Genomic DNA, 18,895 nt, shown 5'->3' with positions numbered 1-18,895 from the left:
AAGGCTCTTCTCATTCTGAAATTCCACAATTCTTGAGCCTGGGTGAGTCATATGGGATCCTTCTTATCTCTTTAGAGAGACAGAATAATAATATCATGCCAGAGCAGCAAAGAAGGACTAAATCTAGCACCAATTCTCATTGATTGGTAGTGGCAACTTAAAATGACTACATCAAAGAAGGACCCGAGGCCAAGTCCAAAGAGAAGTGGGAAGTATTTTCATGAATAATTAAGTGTGTCTGTCAGAAGGTTCAGAGTGTGGAAATGTTGACAATAAGTACCATATTTGTCAGCCCTGCAGTAAACCCTTAAAAATCCAACCTTTTCAGTTTCAACGGTCACAGGTGATTGTTGACCTAAGATATGTCAAATAAAAGACAGCGGTTGAACTGGACTGAGAGGCTGAGTGAGGTCACTGGTCACAGGCAGGAAGGTCACCAGGGCTCGGTGCCCCAAACTCAGCCCCTGGGGGTCCAGCCTCTTCCTCACCCTATAGCGTCGTTGTTCTCTGTCTAGCCTGTCTGGAGGTATTCTTCAAACGTTTCCACTACATTCTATTCCATTTTAGGAGGGAAATGACAAATTGATTTTGGAGACTTGAGAAGGCTCCTGGAAAAAGGATCACTCATAAATATTAACGGATTATTGTATAAAGCCTTTGCTCCGGTGCAGGAATGTTTAAGATTTATAAAAGTGCTTTCTGAGGTGCAAAGCTGTACAACTTCAACGCATCATTAATATTATTAATAATAATTGGTCCTTCATGTCTCCAAAAGAGATATCTAAACACATTGTGTGGACTTCCCTGACAGTCCAGTGGTTAGGACTTGACACTTTCACTGCCAGGGGTGTGGGTTCAATCCCTGGTGAGGAAAATAAGACCCCAAAAGGTGCCTGGCATGGTTAAAAAAAAAAATTGTGGACAATGAAACTTCAGTGAAGCACTCCACTCTAACATGAAGAATTTTGATAGAGAATTAATTTATAAAGGAACAGATAAAAACTGGATGAAATGAACAAATAGTGAGTCCTCAGGGGGCGTGTATCACACCCCTCCAGTTATCCTTGGTCTCATGTTTCTAACGCATCTTTTTCCAAATTTCTAAAATAATACATGGATTGAGAATAAAGAAGTGGGCAGCTCTCAGTGAAACTTTTCAGTGAAAAAACTCAACGGATGATCCTCCGAAGGCAGCAGAAAGAGTGGTTGACGAAAAACCCGGAGTTTGGTTCCGCAGTAGGAAAATGGGCTTTTGGCAAACAGGGGTCTGGCAAGGTGAGGGGCTTGTCCAAGGTCACACACAGCTAGTTGTTACTGAGTCCAAGCTCAGATTGCTTGTCACATGACAGGCCAATAAATCAAGAGATGAGTTGTTGTGTCAAGGAATAGAGATTTTATTCAGAAAGCCAACAAAGCAAGAAGATGGTGGACTGGTCTCCCAAAGAACCATCTTACCCCAGTTAGAACTGACGCCCCTTTTATAGTGGAATCCTTGGTTCCTGCAGCGGTCCACCTCAATCAGGTCATAAGGTCATGATGTTCCTGTAAATCTCCAACAATATACATGTTACTCTGTTCTGCAACTTTTTATCTCCATATGAGTGGGAAACAGTTACACCTTAAAAGCTCAGAGCCTGGAGAATGCACTCTCCTGTATATTTTAGGCCTCAAGCAACTTCTTAACTTTAGCAGAAACAATAGAATGCAGAGGTTAAAGTAAAAGAAACAGATCCAATATGAAGTCAGATCGGTCCTTCCCTGTTCAGTTCAGTTGAGTTCAGTTCAGTCGCTCAGTCGTGTTCGACTCTTTGCGACACCATGAACCGCAGCACACCAGGCCTCCCTGTCCATCACCAATTCCCGGAGTCCACCCAAACCCATGTCCATCGAGTCAGTGATGCCATCCAGCCATCTCACACTTTGTCGTCCCCTTCTCCTCCTGCCTTCAATCTTTCCCAGCATCAGGATCTTTTCCAATGAGTCAGCTTTTCGCATCAGGTGGCCAAAGTATCGGAGTTTCAGCTTCAACATCAGTCCTTCCAATGAACACCCAGGACTGATCTCCTTTAGGATGGACTGGTTGGATCTCCTTGCAGTCCAAGGGACTCTCAAGAGTCTTCTCCAACACCACAGTTCAAAAGCATAAATTCTTTGGTGCTCAGCTTTCTTTATAGTCTAACTCTCACATCCATACATGACCACTGGAAAAACCATAGCCTTGACTAGACAGACCTTTGTTGGCAAAGTAATGTCTCTGCTTTTTAATATGCTGTCTAGGTTAGTCATAACTTTCCTTCCAAGGAGTAAGCGTCTAATTTCATGGTTGCAATCACCATCTGCAGTGATCTTGGAGCCCAGAAAAATAAAGTCAGCCACTGTTTCCACTGTTTCCCCATCTATCTGCCATGAAGTGATGGGACCGGATGCCATGATCTTAGTTTTCTGAATGTTGAGCTTTAAGCCAACTTTTTCACTCTCCTCTTTCACTTTCATCAAGAGGCTCTTTAGTTCTTCTTCACTTTCTGCCATAAGGGTGGTGTCAGCTGCATATCTGAGGTTATTGATATTTCTCCCGGCAATCTTGATTCCAGCTTGTGCTTCCTCCAGCCCAGCGTTTCTCATGATGTACTCTGCATATAAGTTAAATAAGCAGGGTGACAATATACAACCTTGACATACTCCTTTTCCTGTTTGGAACCAGTCTGTTGTTCCATGTCCAGTTCTAACTGTTGCTTCCTGACCTGCATACAGGTTTCTCAGGAGGCAGGTCAGGTGGTCTGGTATTCCCATCTCTTGAAGAATTTTCCACAGTTTATTGTGATCCACACAGTCAAAGGCTTTGGCATAGTCAATAAAGCAGAAATAGATGTTTTTCTGGAACTCTCTTGTTTTTTGATGATCCATTGGATGTTGGCAATTTGATCTCTGGTTCCTCTGCCTTTTCTAAATCCAGCTTGAAGATCTGGAAGTTCATGGTTCTTGTATTGCTGAAGCCTGGCTTGGAGAATTTTAAGCATTACTTTACTAGCATGTGAGATGAGTGCAATTGTGTGGTAGATTGAGCATTCTTTGGCATTGCCTTTCTTTGGGATTGGAATGAAAATTGACCTTTTCCAGTCCTGTGACCACTGCTGAGTTTTCCAGATTTGCTGGCATATTGAGTGCAGCACTTTCACAGCGTCATCCTTCAGGATTTGAAATAGTTCAACTGGAATTCCATCACCTCCACTAGCTTTGCTCGTAGTGATGCTTCCTAAGGCCCACTTGACTTCACATTCCAGGATGTCTGGCTCTAGGTGAGTGATCACACCATCATGATTATCTGGGTCATGAAGATCTTTTTTGTACAATTCTTCTGTGTATTCTTGCCACCTCTTCTTAATATCTTCTGCTTCTTTTAGGTCTCTACCATTTCTGTCCTTTATTGAGCCCATCTTTGCATGAAATGTTCCCTTGATATCTCTAATTTTCTTGAAGAGATCTCTAGTCTTTCCCATTCTGTTGTTTTCCTCTATTTCTTTGCATTGATCGCTGAGGAAGGCTTTCTTATCTCTCCTTGTTATTCTTTGGAACTCCTCATTCAAATGAGTATATCTTTCTTTTTCTCCTTTGCTTTTTGCTTCCCATCTTTCCATGGCTATTTGTAAGGCCTCCTCAGACAGCCATTTTGCTTTTTTGCATTTCTTTTTCTTGGGGATGGTCTGGATTCCTGTCTTCTGTACAGTGTCACAAACCTCCACCCATAGTTCACAGGCATTCTGTCTATCAGATCTAGTCATTTAAATCTATTTCTCACTTCTACTGTATAGTCATAAGGGATTTGATTTAGGTCATACCTGAATGGTCTAGTGGTTTCCCCCACTTTCTTCAACTTCAGTCTGAATTTGGCAATAAGGAGTTCATGATCTGACCCACAGTCAGCTCCCGGTCTTGTTTTTGCTTACTGTATAGAGCGTCTCCATCTTTGACTGCAAAGAATATAATCAATCTGATTATGGTCCTGACCATCTGGTGATGTCCATGTGTAGAGTCTTTTCTTGTGTTGTTGGAAGAGTGTGTTTTCTATGACCAGTGCGTTCTCTTGGCAGAACTCTATTAGCCTTTGCCCTGCTTCATTCTGTACTCCAAGGCCAAATTTGCCTGCTACTCCAGGTGTTTCTTGACTTCCTACTTTTGCATTTCAGTCCCCTATAATAAAAAGGACATCTTTTTGGGGTGTTAGTTCTAGAAGATCTTGTAGGTCTTCATAAAACTGTTCAACTTCAGCTTCTTTGGCATTACTGGTTGGGGCATAGACTTGAATTACCGTGATATTGAATGGGTTGCCTTGGAAACGAACAGAGATAATTCTGTCGTTTTTGAGATTGCATCCAAGTACTGCATTTCAGACTCTTCCGTTAACTATGAGGACTACTCTATTTCTTCTAAGGGATTCCTGCCCACAGTAGTAGATATAATTGTCATCTGATTTAAATTCACCCATTCCAGTCCATCTTAGTTCACTGATTCCTAGAATGTTGATGTTCACTCTTTTCATCTCCTGTTTGACCACTTCCAATTTGCCCTGATTCATGGACCTAACATTCCAGGTTCCTATGCAATATTGCTCTTTACAGCATCGAATCTTGCTTCTATTACCAGTCCCATTCACAACTGGGTGTTATTTTTGCTTTGGCTCCATCCCTTCATTCTTTCTGTAGTTATTTCTCCACTGATCTCCAGTAGAATATTGGGCACCTACTGACATGGGGAGTTCATCTTTCAGTGTCCTATTTTTTTGCCTTTTCATACTGTTCATGACCCCATGAAGGCAAGAATACTGAAGTGGTTTGCCATTCCCTTATCCAGTGGACCACATCCTGTCAGACCTCTCCACCATGACCTGCCTGTCTTGGGTGGCCCCACGCGGCATGGCTTAGTTTCAGTGAGTTAGACAAGGCTGTGGTCCATGTGATCAGATTAGCTAGTTGTCCATGACTGTAGTTTCAGCCTGTCTGCCCCCTCATCCCCTCTCTCAATGCCTACCATCTTACCTGAGTTAGTGACTACTCCGTAAGAGGCTGCCAGCTTAGAATCCACATTTGTGGACTTCCAGGCTGCTCCCCTGTCCCTTCCATATGTTGCTTGGTCTCTCACACTAAGTGACAAGTAGACAATGAAGAAAAATGTTGGTGTGAATGTGATTTAAAATTGTGAGGAATATGACAGGATAAACAGCTGTTTGCCATCACTTCTGGTGATAGGCTGTTGTAGCGATGGTGCTTCAATTAAACCTGAGCAGAGGAAGCAGCTCATTCCTGGGCATCTGGCAGGCGTCTCGTTCTTTTGGCGTCAGTTCAGTGCCACAAGAGATGACTGCAGACTCACTGTGAGCCATGGGAGCTGCAGCCCCCTTAGAGAGCAGAGAGTGTCCACCCCGAGTGGCTAACTCCACCCTGGTGCTGAGAGTGAGTTATGGTCACACCCTCGTTCTCAAATCTATCTAAACCTTTCCCTCAGAACCAACCAAAGGGGATCCCAAGAAACCACTAAAGACATGCTAGAGGAAGCTGATCCCCACTTCCTCCTGCAGATGCTACCAGGGAAACTGCACAGGTGTCCACGCAGTAGCTGAAAATGATGTGACTGCTACCCACCTGACCCCTTGGCCGGGGCATGGGATTACTTGCTCTTGACTAGTTGTTCCAAGTGTCAGCTATGGATAAACACCTTAGATAGTTTACTGATCACCATGTATCCTTGGGCAGGTTTTTTGTTTTGATTTGGGTAAATATGGGCAAGACAATTATTCAAACTAGACAATGTTTGGACCCCATGCAATAACTCCTCTGCCTGCATGTTGGGAATCCTATTTTAGGATGTCCCATAATCTACCCCAAGTTCCAACAGCCCTGTGGACCCCTGTCACTGGAGTTGGCCAAGGAAATCGGTGGCTAGAATTTCAAGCAGCTGCACAGAGAAATGTTTCAGCATGGAGTTCCTTTTACCAAAATATGAACTGTTATGAACAGCATGTTCAGTTCAGTTCAGTCGCTCAGTCATGTCCGACTCTGTGCGACCCCATGAACCGCAGCATGCCAGGCCTCTCTGTCCATCACCAACTCCCGGAGTTCACCCAAACCCACGTCCGTTGAGTTGGTGATGCCATCCAACCATCTCATCCTCTGTCATCTCCTTATTCTCCTGCCCTCAATCTTTCCCAGCATCAGGGTCTTTTCCAATGAGTCAGCTCTTTGTATCAGGTGGCCAAAGTACTGGAGTTTCAGCTTCAACATCAGTCCTTCCAATGAACACCCAGGACTGATCTCCTTTAGGATGGACTGGTTGGATCTCCTTGCAGTCCAAGGGCCTCTCAAGAGTCTTCTCCAACACCACAGTTCAAAAGCATCAGTTCTTTGGTGCTCAGCTTTCTTTATAGTCCAACTCTCACATCCATACATGACCACTGGAAAAACCATAGCCTTGACTAGACAGACCTTTGTTGGCAAAGTAATGTCTCTGCTTTTTAATATGCTGTCTAGGTTAGTCATAACTTTCCTTCCAAGGAGTAAGCATCTTTTAATTTCATGGCTGCAGCCACTGTCTGCAGTGATTTTGGAGACAAAGAAAATGAAATCTGTCACTGTTTCCACTTTTTCCCCATCTATTTGCCATGAAGTGATGGGACTGGATGCCATGATCTTAGCTTTTTGAATGTTGAGTTTTAAGTTAGCCTTTTCACTCTCCTCGTTCACCCTCATCAAGAGACTCTTTAGTTTCTTTTCACTTTCTGCCTTTAGAGTGGTATCATCTGCATATCTGAGGTTATTGATAATTCTCCCAGCAGTCTTGTTTCCCAGCTTGTGATTCATCCAGCCCGGCATTTCACATGATGTACTCTGTCTATAAGTTAAATAAACAGATGACAACATACAATCTTATCATACTCCTTTCCCAGTTTTGAACCAGTTTTTCCATGTAAGGTTAATATACTAAGTGAAATAACCCAGACATAAAAGGACAAATCCAAGGATTCCACTCATATGAGGTCCCAGAAATAAGCATATTCCTGATGAGAAAGTAGTACAAAGGTTACCAGGGGCTGGGGAGAGGGAAATGGAGAGCTAGTGTTAGCAGAGACAGAATTTCCGTTTGGGAGGGTGAAGAAGTTCTGGAGATGGGCGTGCTGATGGCCGCACAGCAATGTGAACATACTTGTGCATGTTGCTAAGTCGCTTCAGTCATGCCCGACTCTCTGTGACCCCGTGGACTGTAGCCCACCAGGCTCCTCTGTCCATGGGATTCTCCAGGCAAGGACACTGGAGTGGGCTGCCATGCCCTCCTGCAGGGGATCCTCCCAACCCAGGGACCGAATCCACATCTCCTAGGTTTCCTGCTTCGGCAGGCAGGTTCTTTACCACTAGGGCCACTTGTGAAGTCCATGAATGTACTTAACTCTACCCAATTGTACATTTAAAACTGTGCAATTTACACAATGGAAAAAATCTAGAAGAAGGTTGGGATGTTAGGGGAGGAGACTAACAAGAGGTGAAACATTTTAAAGTTGTTCCCCAGGGCCTCGGGTTTAAGTGGAGGATGGGACATACAAGGATTCACCAAAGTAAGGAGCCTGACACCTGGGGACAGACAAGGCATGGCCAGGCCAACCATGCCCAATGGACCACATGTTCCCTCCTCATCCGCAGGGAGGTCTGGCTTGTTCTTCCCATAGTCCCATCTCTGCAGCTCCTGTCCCAGTTCTAATTACAGCCACAGTGATGCCACGATCACAGCAGAGAACACAGGCTAGATTCAGAGTCAGCTGGTGAACACTCACACGTAGCAAGGAAGGCACCAGACTGAGGGAGGGACGAAGTGGGAGTTCAGGATTAGCAAATGCAAACTATTAGGTAGAGAATGTATAAACAAGATCCTACTGTATAACACAGGGAGCTATATTCAATATTCAGGGATAAACCATAATGGAAAGGAATATGAAAAGGAATGCATATATGTGTATAACGGAGTCACTTTGCTGTAAGGCAGAGATTAACACAACATTGTAAATCAACTACACTTCATAAATGAGTAATTTTTTAAAAAACAGAAAGAAAGGCACCAAGCTGAACCCAAGAAATTGATATCTTTGGATATTTATCTAAGCAAATACTCCTTTTACAAGTGTCTACCCTTTGCTATCTTGAGCTGCTTGGGTTTTTTAAATTATGTTTTAATAAAAGGAAAAGAATCATGAACGATTAGCATGACATTCCAGTAGCTTCCTGTAAATGATGTAACTGATGCACATGGAAGCTCAAAGGCTGACACCCAAAGGACATGGCTGGACGGAGGGCCGAGCCCCGGAGGGCAGAGCTCGCTGCCCTGGAGGAGTCCTCAAGGGCCCTGATGCCAGGCTGACCTAGCACTGTGCCTTGTGTCCTTCCCACGCAGTTGGCAGCTGCTCTGTGGGTTTAGATGGCAAGTGGTGGGAATGATTCATCATCATCGGCCCCCTCTTAATCGCATTTTAATAAAACCATAAATCAGCTCCCAACAGTGAGACAAGTCCCCAGAAGGCACAGCAGTGCCACAGGACAAGAGCCAAGCCAGATGGCATGGATGGTTCAGGGACACCTGGGCATTGGCAGTGCCCAGTGGGCAAGGCCTAGAGGGGAGAGAGCGCCTGGAATACACAGCCACAGCCACGTCTAACCCCGTACCTCTCCCTGAGAGCTCAGTCCTAGATCTAAGGCTAGAAGCCAGGTTTAGGGCTATATTCAGCCCATAAGCACTTGATACTTTCTAACTGTAGTGCTGGAGAAGACTCTTGAGAGTCCTTTGGACAGCAAGGAGATCAAACCAGCCAATCCTAAAGGAAATCAACCAGAATATGCATTGGAAGGATTGATGCTGAAGCTGAAGCTTCAATACTGATGCCAAGAACTGACTCACTGGAAAAGACCCTGATGCTGGGAAGGATTGAAGGTGGGAGGAGAAGGGGACGACAGAGGATGAGATGGTTGGATGGCATCACCAACTCAATGGACATGAGTTTGAGCAAACTCCAGGAGATAGTGAAGGACAGGGAAGCCTGGCGTGCTGCAGTCCACGGGGGTCGCAGAGAGTCAGACACGACTGAGAGGCTGAATAGCAGAGCACCTGCACAGCTGTACCTGTTGATAAAATATTGAAATGGTTCTCAGCAGATGCTATGGACTCAATGTTTGTGCCCCCCGCCCCAATCCATAGGTGGAGACTAATCCCCAATGTGATGGTGTTTGAAATTTGGGGCTTTGGGAGTGATTAGCTCATGAGTGTGGAGCCCTCAGGAATGGGGTTCGTGATCTTATAAAGGGATGGAGAGACCAGAGTACTCTCTTTCCAAGAAGACAGCATCTGCCAACCAGAAAGAGAGCCCTCGCCAGACACCCAATCTGCCAGCACCTGGATCTTGGACTCCCAGCCCCCAGAGAGTGAGACGTAGGTGTCCGTTGTTCAAGCCCCACAGTCTGTGGCACATGTGATAGCAGCCTGAACAGTCTAAGACACCAGATGATAAAGATCCACAGCACCAAGGTCCCAAAGGACCTGGTCATCCCCGCCACCCCCTGACCTCATCCGTGACCTGGTAAACCTCCCCACCACCAGCCAAGTGAAAGGCCCACCTGGCGCGGGAGGGAGCCGGCCGTCCTGCTGTGGGGGAGCCCTTCCTGATGGGTGGGTGGCCGGCTGCCATGATGGCTACATGTTTCCAGTATTCCTGCCATCTGTGCTGCTTTAATTTGTATCACACGAAACAGAGCAGACCAGCCTATGAAGATGCAGCGTGGAGCAGGAAAAGTCGGCTGTGACACACAAGTATGCTTATACAAAGATTTTCTTTCTACCCCTTAGAAAAGTCCATTTATCAGGTCCAGAAATACACGTTTTGAACAAATGCACACAGTTTTCTTTACGTTTCTAGAATCAGAATGGCTTCAGGTTGTGACTTTTGTAGAAAAGCTGGGTGATGACTTACTACTGGATCCATGGCATTTGATATTCCCAAGGTCCGATCTTCTGTCCTCGTAGAGCAATTTATAGACAATATAAGATTATGTGTGCGTGCTCAATTGTGTCTGACTCTTTGAGACCCCATGGACTGCAGCCTGCCAGGCTCCTCTGTCCATGCAATTTTCCAGGCAAGAAATACTGGAGTAGGGCTCCATTTCCTATATACATAATTCAAAAAAATAAACATAATTCCTTATTTTATTACAGATATAAAAAGAAAACAATTTCTAATATAATGATATGTGTTTCATATTTGGGCACAACTAAGCTCAAAAATAATAATAAGTTATGCTGTCCTGGCCATACATATAATGAATGAGTTTGGCCTGGGGGGAAAAAAAAAGGATCAGAAGTCATTGTGACAAGTACAGAGAAACCAAAGAGAGAGGGACACTAACATTAAACCCAGTACAACCAGCATATGTTAAAAATAAAACAATAATACTAACAGATAATCTATGTTTACAAATAAACTGAAATTCAGTTCTAGGTAAACTGGAATTCAGTTCTAGGCTCAGAAATAATAAACAAAATTTCTACCTTTTTGAACAAACTTTGAACATTGTGCTGACTAAGATAGCATCCTTGGACAGTAATTTCCAGGACACCCAAAGATATCCCTGCAGCTCACCATCTGAATGCTGCTGGTGGTCCCCTCCTGGTGACAGCCAGGCGTGCTCCCCCAAATTCCAAAAGAGCCGCATTGTGGATCCCTAACTAACCAATGCCAAAGAGACAGAGACCTCACTCACCTGGGCGAACTTGCTGAGTGTGTTGGGGCCGAGAAAGGGCTTGGGACACAGGCGAAAGTCAGCCTTTTCTCCCCACGCTGGACTTTGGAAGAAAGGGAAATGAAGACTCAAAGCTGCAGTTTAGCTTTTCGGCTTGAATGGTCTGGGGGGTGGTGCAGTGAGCACGTGGCTGAGGTTGGCTCATGCCAGCCCCCAAGAGCCCATGGGAATATCTCTCCCATCCTCATGTCAGGACACTACGTGGGAAGCTGGGACTCGGACCTGGTGGAAGCATTTGCACCAGGGAAATCAGAACTCTCTTTTTTTAAAAAAAAAAAAGAGCCCAGCGTCTTTGTTTTTGGCCACACCACGCAGCTCGCGGGATCTTAGCGCCCCGGTGAGGGACTGAACCCAGGGCCATGGCGGTGAAAGCACAGAATTCTAACCCCTGGACCACCGGAGAATGCCTGAGAGCCCATGGGTACATGTTTAGCAGCACACCCCTGCGGGAGCATCACACCACTGGCTTGGCCCAAAGGCCATCCAGGTTTTTCTGTTACATCTTACAGAAAAATCTAAACGAACTTCTGGGCCAACCCAATACAAATGGGTAAGACAAGAGGAGGAGGATATTTTAGGAGGCATGGTGAATTCAGTGAATGGTGAATTCATCTTTTGACATCTTGAGACTGAGAACAACGATGGTTCAATACCTAGTTAGTCCACAAGTCACTCGGGAAAACAGCAATTCTAGCTACACGATTCTCGCTTTCTTCTGTCACAGAGAATGGAGTGGCTGCCCTGGTCCAATGCTTGGAATACTGGGTACAGGAGACCCAGCCCCTTCTGCATCTTTGGAACTAGAAGTGCTCTCTGGGTGCAGCTGTGGGAGGTGGGGAGGGAAAGAGAGAAGGTTGGGCTACAGAGGAAGCAGATCCCATACCACTGGGAGTGGCTGTCCTCTCCAAGATTCCACTCACCTTTACTGACGTTCAGTCACTAAGTCATGTTTGAACTTTCTTTGGCATTTCCTTTCTTTGGGATTGGAATGAAAACTGATCTTTTCGTCCTGTGGCCACTGCTGAGTTTTCCAAATTTGCTGGCATATTGAGTGCAGCACTTTCACGGCATCATTTTTTAGGATTTGAAATAGCTCAGCTAGAATTCCATCACCTCCACTAGCTTTGTTGGTAGTGATGCTTCTTCCTAAGGCCCTCTTGACTTTGGACTTCAGAATGTCTGGCTCTAGGTGAGTGATCACACCATCGTGTTTATCCAGGTCATTAAGACCTTTTTGTACAGTTCTATGTATTCTTGCCACCTCTTCTTAATCTCTTCTCCTTCTGTTAGGTTTTTACTGTTTCTGTCTTTTATTGTGCCCATCCTTGCATGAAATGTTCCATTGGTGTCTCCAATTTTCTTGAAGAGTTCTCTAGTCTTTCCCATTCTATTGTTTTCCTCTATTTCTTTGCATTGTTCCCTCACCTTTAGGTTTCTTGTTTTGTGATTGGTTTATTGTTTGTTTTCTTTCAACACTGCCTTTAAATACTGCTTACTGTAGGCGTGGTACACAGAAGTTTCTTAAAGAAGGTCTTTTGGATGATCAAATGCCCAGGTATTACTTTATCCAGAGTCCACAGATAAAATTAAAGGTGAACAGAAGCACGTGGCACTCCATGCCCTGGGCCCTGGCTGGACCCCAGTAGCAATGCCAGCAGCAAGTCTCTCTCTGGATTGATCTGGAAGCCCGTGGACCACAGGACTCAGAGTGGCCCCCACACCGGAGCTGCTCCTTAATGAAGTTCCCCAGCAGTGCACATTCATCACTTCCTGTGACTGGACTGCACTCAGCAGTGGGAGAATATTAAGAGGAACACATTAAGTGCTGGTGTAAATTAAAAGCCAAATCATTCTATAATCAAATAGTCATTATTTCAAAAGGAATTGCTCACTGGGAACACTTTTATCAGTATTTATTGCTCTATTATATTTTAATGGGCTATTTAATAATAAAAAAAATACATTATATTGATTAGAAGCCAGCCTTTGATTCAGACAAAATCGCAGAGGTCCTGTGTATATTTTCACCCATCCTGTAATTTATCCCCCACTGCCCTACTTTTATTGCACACTGGTCTGTGGAACAGTTAAAGACACATAGATGCATCAGTCTTTCTGCCAGGAAACAATACACGCGGACGCTATGAACCAGCTTTAAACTGGGCATTCTTCTTGGCTGCACTTACGGAAATCGAAGATGACTGCTTCCGTACACCCCTGACCTTCTGGGTTGGGAACATACCACTTCGGCTTTGGTTCTACAAGGGGGAGTCAGGGTTTGCAGGCTGCTGTGTGGTCAGGAGCAGGCCGTGAGCTGCGGGCAGCAGAACCGGGATGGGAGGTGAAGGGAAGGAGGAACAAGGAGAGGACAAAGGATGGGGGAGAAAGTAGAAAGGGGAGAAGAAAAGATGCAGAAGAGGAGGGAGGACCGTAGGAAGGGAGGACGGGAAGAGGGCGAGAGAGGCACGGAGTCAACAGCGGAGCCCCGGGTCCAGGCAGTGGGGTGCATGGGGCAGGGGAGAGCTCTCCCGTCCCCCATCCCTAGCACCACTCCCTCTCCAAACTGTTAGGGGAAGCACACTGATTGAAACCGCCCACCCTGGCCAGGCACCATAGTAACCATTTGCATGAGTTGTTTTACAACAGGAGGTCCTGCTAAGGAACACGGAACTAATAAGCCACCAACCACCACCAACCGGAAGAGTTCGGGAAAGGTCAAAAGGAGACATCGCATGTCCGTCCACTTCTCTGAATCTCTCTCGCTAGCATCCATCTTGGCTGAACGATGCGTGCGCCACCAGGAAAGACTCTGAATTAGAATAATTGGCCAAAGACCACCCAGAAACTAATCCCATCACCGTAAAACCCGAGACTGCGAGGCAGAGCTGTTCTCCTGGGTTCCCTTACCCTGCTGCTCTCCACCCGGGTGCCCTTTCCCAATAAAATCTCTTGCTTTGTCAGCACATGTGTCTCCTCGGACAATTCATTTCTGAGTGTTAGACAAGAGCCCAGTTTCGGGCCCTGGAAGGGGTCCCCCTTCCTGCAACAAAACCATCCCTGAACCACGTGCAAACCCAACTAAGCCAGTCACATCTGCCCCTGGGCGTTTCTCTCCTTGAGCTAGTGAAGACTGTGTCTTAGTGTCAGCGGGTACCGTGTCTGAGGCTGGACCTAACTCGTTTTGTCCAGAGTGTAGAATCTTGCTGGCTTCTCAAATCTAATTCCATCACCACTAGAGTGCCAAGTTCTACCATCTCCAGCAGAGAAAATCATGGCATTTCCAGTAGTTTCTTGTTCTGTAATAACGTTGTTTCTGACAAGTCATAAAAAACTTTCAAAATATGTCTAAGGAAATATGGAGAAAGAGCTCCTTTCTAAGTTAGGTAGTAATGAAAAAGAGAGAGAGAGCAATATAAGAATAGAAATAACTTGCATTCATGTAGAATCACGTGCCATTCAAAGTGCAAGACTAATTTCCCAAGGTCACAGAGTAAATTATTAGGAGAAATAGAATCAGAACTTTCTTTTTTTGACTCAAAGTACCACAGTCGTTCCTCAAGGCCAGATGCTCCTATAGAATTGCTAAGATGGCTCACTGAGAATGAATGAAATAAGATTTTTTTAATCCCTTCCTTAATTTTGTCATGTTTCTTGCATTCCTCATGGAAAATATCTTAAATTGACACAACACCCCACTTGGTGTCTGGTGTACCCTTCTTATAGGCTCAGCCCATTCTGTTCAAAGCCGTTTTCTCACCCTGTGGAGATAATCTATACATTCAAGCCAGGCATGGGCACACAATCCCAGGGTCCCTTTTGAAATTCTAATTGCCTCCCACACTTCAGGTACCAGTGACTGTATCAGTCAGGATGCTGATGTGAACAGCACATCTGCAAAAGTTAATTTAAGGATGTTTAATGAAGGTGTCTTCCCAAAGTTGGCTGCAAGGTTCAGAAAAATCAACAAAGGAAGATGAATTAGCCAGGATGGACTTCAGGAGGACACTGACCCTCAGCCCAAGTGTAAAGGAGAGGGGTTGGTTCTCTGAATCTAGTGAGAGCTGCCTCTGGAGAAAAGGGCTGTAACCTCAGGTGAAAAATGTCTTCAATGATGATTTTTAAATTCTCAAAGCTTCAGTAGACACAAAATTCCACTTAAATAAATATAATCAAACTAAAAATGGAGGGAAAAAGAAAAAAGTACAAAACTGTACACATTGTTGAAAGTGTATATAAGTGCTGATAAAAGAAATTCGCTGTTATATTTAGAATTTGAAAAAGAATAGATAAACACAATAACAAGAGACAACTCTACACATGGTCAATACCAAAATCAGATTGATTATATTCTTTGCAGCCAAAGATGGAGAAGCTCTATACAGTCAGGACACGAGATCTGCAACTGACTGGCCCAGATCACGAACTCCTTATTGCAAAATTCAGGCTTAAATTAAAGAAAGTAGGGGAAACCACTAGATCATTCAGGTATGACCTAAATCAAATCCCTTATGATTATACAGTGGAGGTGACAAATAGATTCAAGGGAATAGATCTGGTGGACAGAGTGCCTGAAGAACTAGGGACAGAGGTTCATAACATTGTACATAAGGCAGTGACCAAAACTAGTCCAAAGAATAAGAAATGCAAGAAGGCACAATGGTTGTCTGAGGAGGCTTTACAAATAGCTGAGAAAAGAAGAGAAGCAAAAGGCAGAGGAGAAGGGAAAGATATATCCAACTCAACGCAGATTTCCAGAGAATAGCAAGGAGAGATAAGAAAGCCTTCTTAAATGAGCAATGCAAAGAAACAGAGGAAAACAGGAGAGGAGCGTGGCCTTCCCCTCTCCCTGCCATTGGCATGTGCCCGTCCACTGATACCAGTGTGCTCCAAAGACCGGGAGTCATCTGGCAAAAAGGTCACTTTGCCTGCTGTGTTCAAGACTCCCATTCGACCAGATATTGTTAACTGTGTTCATACCAACTTGTGGAAAAACAACAGACAGCCCTATGCTGTCAGTGAATTAGCAGGTCATCAAACTCGTGCCGAGTCTTGGGGTACCGGCAGAGCTGTGGCTTGAATTCCCAGGATTCAAGGTGGCGGGACTCGCCGTTCTGACCAGGGTGCTTCTGGAAATATATGTTATGGGGGCCACATGTTTGCAGCCACCAATACCTGGCAACATTGGCACCATTGAATGAATCCAATGCAGCAGTGATATGCCATCTGCTCTGCACAGGCTGCCTCAGCCTTACCAGCGCCGGTCATGTCTGAAGGTCATCGTACAGAGGAAGTTCCTGAACTCCCTTTGCTGGTCGAAGATAAAGTTGAAGGCCACAAGGAGACCAAGGAGGCTGTTTTGTTTCTGAAGAAAGCAAAGAAAGCTTAAGGCCTGGAATGATATCAGAAAGATCTACGCCTTTCAGCGAATGAGAGCTGGCAAAGGCAAAATGAGAAATCGTCGCCGTATCCGGCACAGGGCACCCTGCCTCATCTATAATGAGGACAATGGTACCATCAAGGCCTTCAGAAATATCCCTGGAATTACTCTGCTTAATGGAAGCAAGGTGAACATTTTGAAACTTGCTCCTGGTGGCCATGTGGGACGTTTCTGCATTTGGACCGAAAGGGCCTTCTGAACTTAGATGAGCTCTATGGCACCTGGTGTCAAGCAGCCTCCCTCAAGAGAAACTACAACCTCCCCGGGCACAAGACGCTCCATGCAGACCTCAGCGAGATCTTGAAAAGCCCAGAAATCCAAAGAGCGCTCCGAGCACCACGCGAGAAGATTCCTCACAGAGTCCTGAAGGAAAATCCCTCTGGAAAACCTGAGAATCGTGTTGAAGCTCAACCCATATGCAAAGATCATGCACCAGAACACCATTCACGGACGGGGCAAGAGCCGCAAAATGCGGATGGAAGGGCGGCAGCGGCAGGAGAAGTGCGATCAGATGAGAAGGGGGTTCTGGGCAAGAAGCCTGTGGGGGGAAACAAAGTCAGCTGCTGGTGATAAGAAGCTGAAGAAGCCTTTGATGGGAAAAGGCTGCAGGGACCAGGAAACCAGTGGCTGAAAAGAAGCCCACAGAAAAGAAGCCCACCACAGAGGAAGAGAAGGCTGCTGCATAGACTTAATTCTGTTTACTCCATAAACGCCGAATCATTTCAGACAGCCAGTTTTGAATAAAGACCTGAACAGAGAGGCAATGAGAAACATGAAGGAAAAGAACGAAAGACATAGAGGAAAGCAATAGAATGGGATAGACTGGAGATCTCTTCAAGAAAACTGAAGATCTCAAGAGAACATTTCATGCAAGGACGGGCATGGTGAAGGACAGAAACAGTGAGGACCTAACAGAAGCAGGAAAGGTTAAGAAGAGAAGAGGCAGCCAGAATACACAGAAGAGCGTTCTCTGCATTCTAGTTCTTTGTACAAAAAAGCTTTGATGACCCAGATAACCATGGTGGTGTGGTCACTCACCCAGAGCCAGGCGTCCTGGAGTGTGAAGTCAAGTGGGCCTTAGGAAGCATCACTACAAACAAAGCTAGTGGAAGTGATGGAATTCCAGTTGAGCTATTTAAACTTCTAAAAGATGATACTGTTAAAGCACTACACTCAGTGTGCCAGTAAATTTGGAAAACTCGGCAGCGGCCATCAAACTGAAAAAGGTCGATTTTCATTTTCAATCCCAAAGAAAGACAATGCCAGAGAACATTCAAACCACTGTACAATTGCACTCTTTTCACATGATAGCAAGGTAATGCTCAAAATCCTTCAAGCTAAGCTTTAGCAGTACATAAGCCAAGAACTTCTATATGTATAAGCTGGATTTAGAAAAGGCAGAGGAACCAGAGGTCAAATTGCCAATATTTGTTGGATCTAGAGAAAGCAAAAGAATTTCAGAAAAACATCTATTTCTGCTTCATTAACTATGTTAAAGACTTTGACTGTGTGGATCACAACAAACTGTGGAAAATTCTTCAAGAGATGGGAATACCAGACTACCTTACCTGCCTCCTGAGAAATCTGTATGCAGATCAAGAAGCAACAGTTAGAACCAGACAGGGAACAACAGACTGGTTCAAAATTGAGAAAGGAATACGTCAAGGCTATATATTGTCACCCTGCTTATTTAACTTATATGCAGAGTACATCATGCAAAATGCCAGGCTGGATAAATCTCAAGCTGAGATCAAGATTTCAGGGAGAAATATCAGCCTCAGATATGCAGATGATACCACTCTAATGGCAGAAAGTAAAGAGGAACTGAGGAGCCTCTTGATGAAGGTGAAAGAGGAGAGTGAAAAAGCTGGTATAAAACTCAGCATTCAAAAAACTAAAATCATGGCATCGGGTCCAATCACTTCATGGCAAATAGAAAGGAGAAAAATGGAAACAGTGACAGATTTTATTTTCTTGGGCTCCAAAATCACTGCAGATGGTGACTGCAGTTATGAAATTAAAAGATGTTTGCCCCTTGGACGGAAAGCTATGACAAACCTAGCCAGCATATTAAAAAGCAGAGACATCATTTTATTGACAAAGATCAGTATAGCCAAAGCTATGGTCTTTCCAGTAGTCATGTACGGATGTGAGAGTTGGACCATAAAGAAGGCTGAGTGGGGAAGAATTGTTGCTTTTGAACTGTGGTGTTGGAGAAGACTCTTGAGAGTCTCTTGGACAGCAAGGAGATCAAACCAGTCCATCCTAAAGGAAATCAGTCCTGAATATTCACTGGAAGGACTGATGCTGAAGCTGAGGTTCCAATACTTTGGCCACCATATGTGAAGAGCTGACTCATTGGAAATGACCCTGATCCTGGGAAAGATTGAAGGCAGGAGGAGAAGGGGACAACAGAGGATGAGATGGTTGGATGGCATCGCTGACTCAATGGACGTGTGTTTGAACAAACTCTGGAAGATGGTGAAGGACAGGGAAGCCTGGTGTGTGCAGTCCTTGGGGTTGCAAAGAGTCAGGCAGGACGTGGGGACTAAGCAACAACAACAAATAAAAATAAACACCGAGACTTCAAAAAAAAAGAACAGATGCCGAGAAAAAGGAGGCTGGGGGTTATTCA

The 18,895-nt window shown here is 44.9% G+C and overlaps 1 pseudogene; it reads left to right on the top strand.

Annotated features, from left to right (window-relative positions):
* Positions 1-15,612: 15,612 nt before the first annotated feature.
* On the top strand, positions 15,613-16,946 carry LOC145522515 (large ribosomal subunit protein uL4 pseudogene; annotated as a pseudogene).
* The last annotated feature ends 1,949 nt before the right edge of the window (positions 16,947-18,895 follow it).

This window comes from Giraffa tippelskirchi, chromosome 10 (genome assembly GCF_054371585.1).
Source record: "Giraffa tippelskirchi isolate mGirTip1 chromosome 10, T2T-mGirTip1v1.2.pri, whole genome shotgun sequence".
In the NCBI taxonomy this organism is placed as follows: Eukaryota; Metazoa; Chordata; class Mammalia; order Artiodactyla; family Giraffidae; genus Giraffa; species Giraffa tippelskirchi.
The sequence above is the reverse complement of the archived record's forward strand: the minus strand, read 5'-3'. Positions and strand labels throughout refer to the sequence as shown.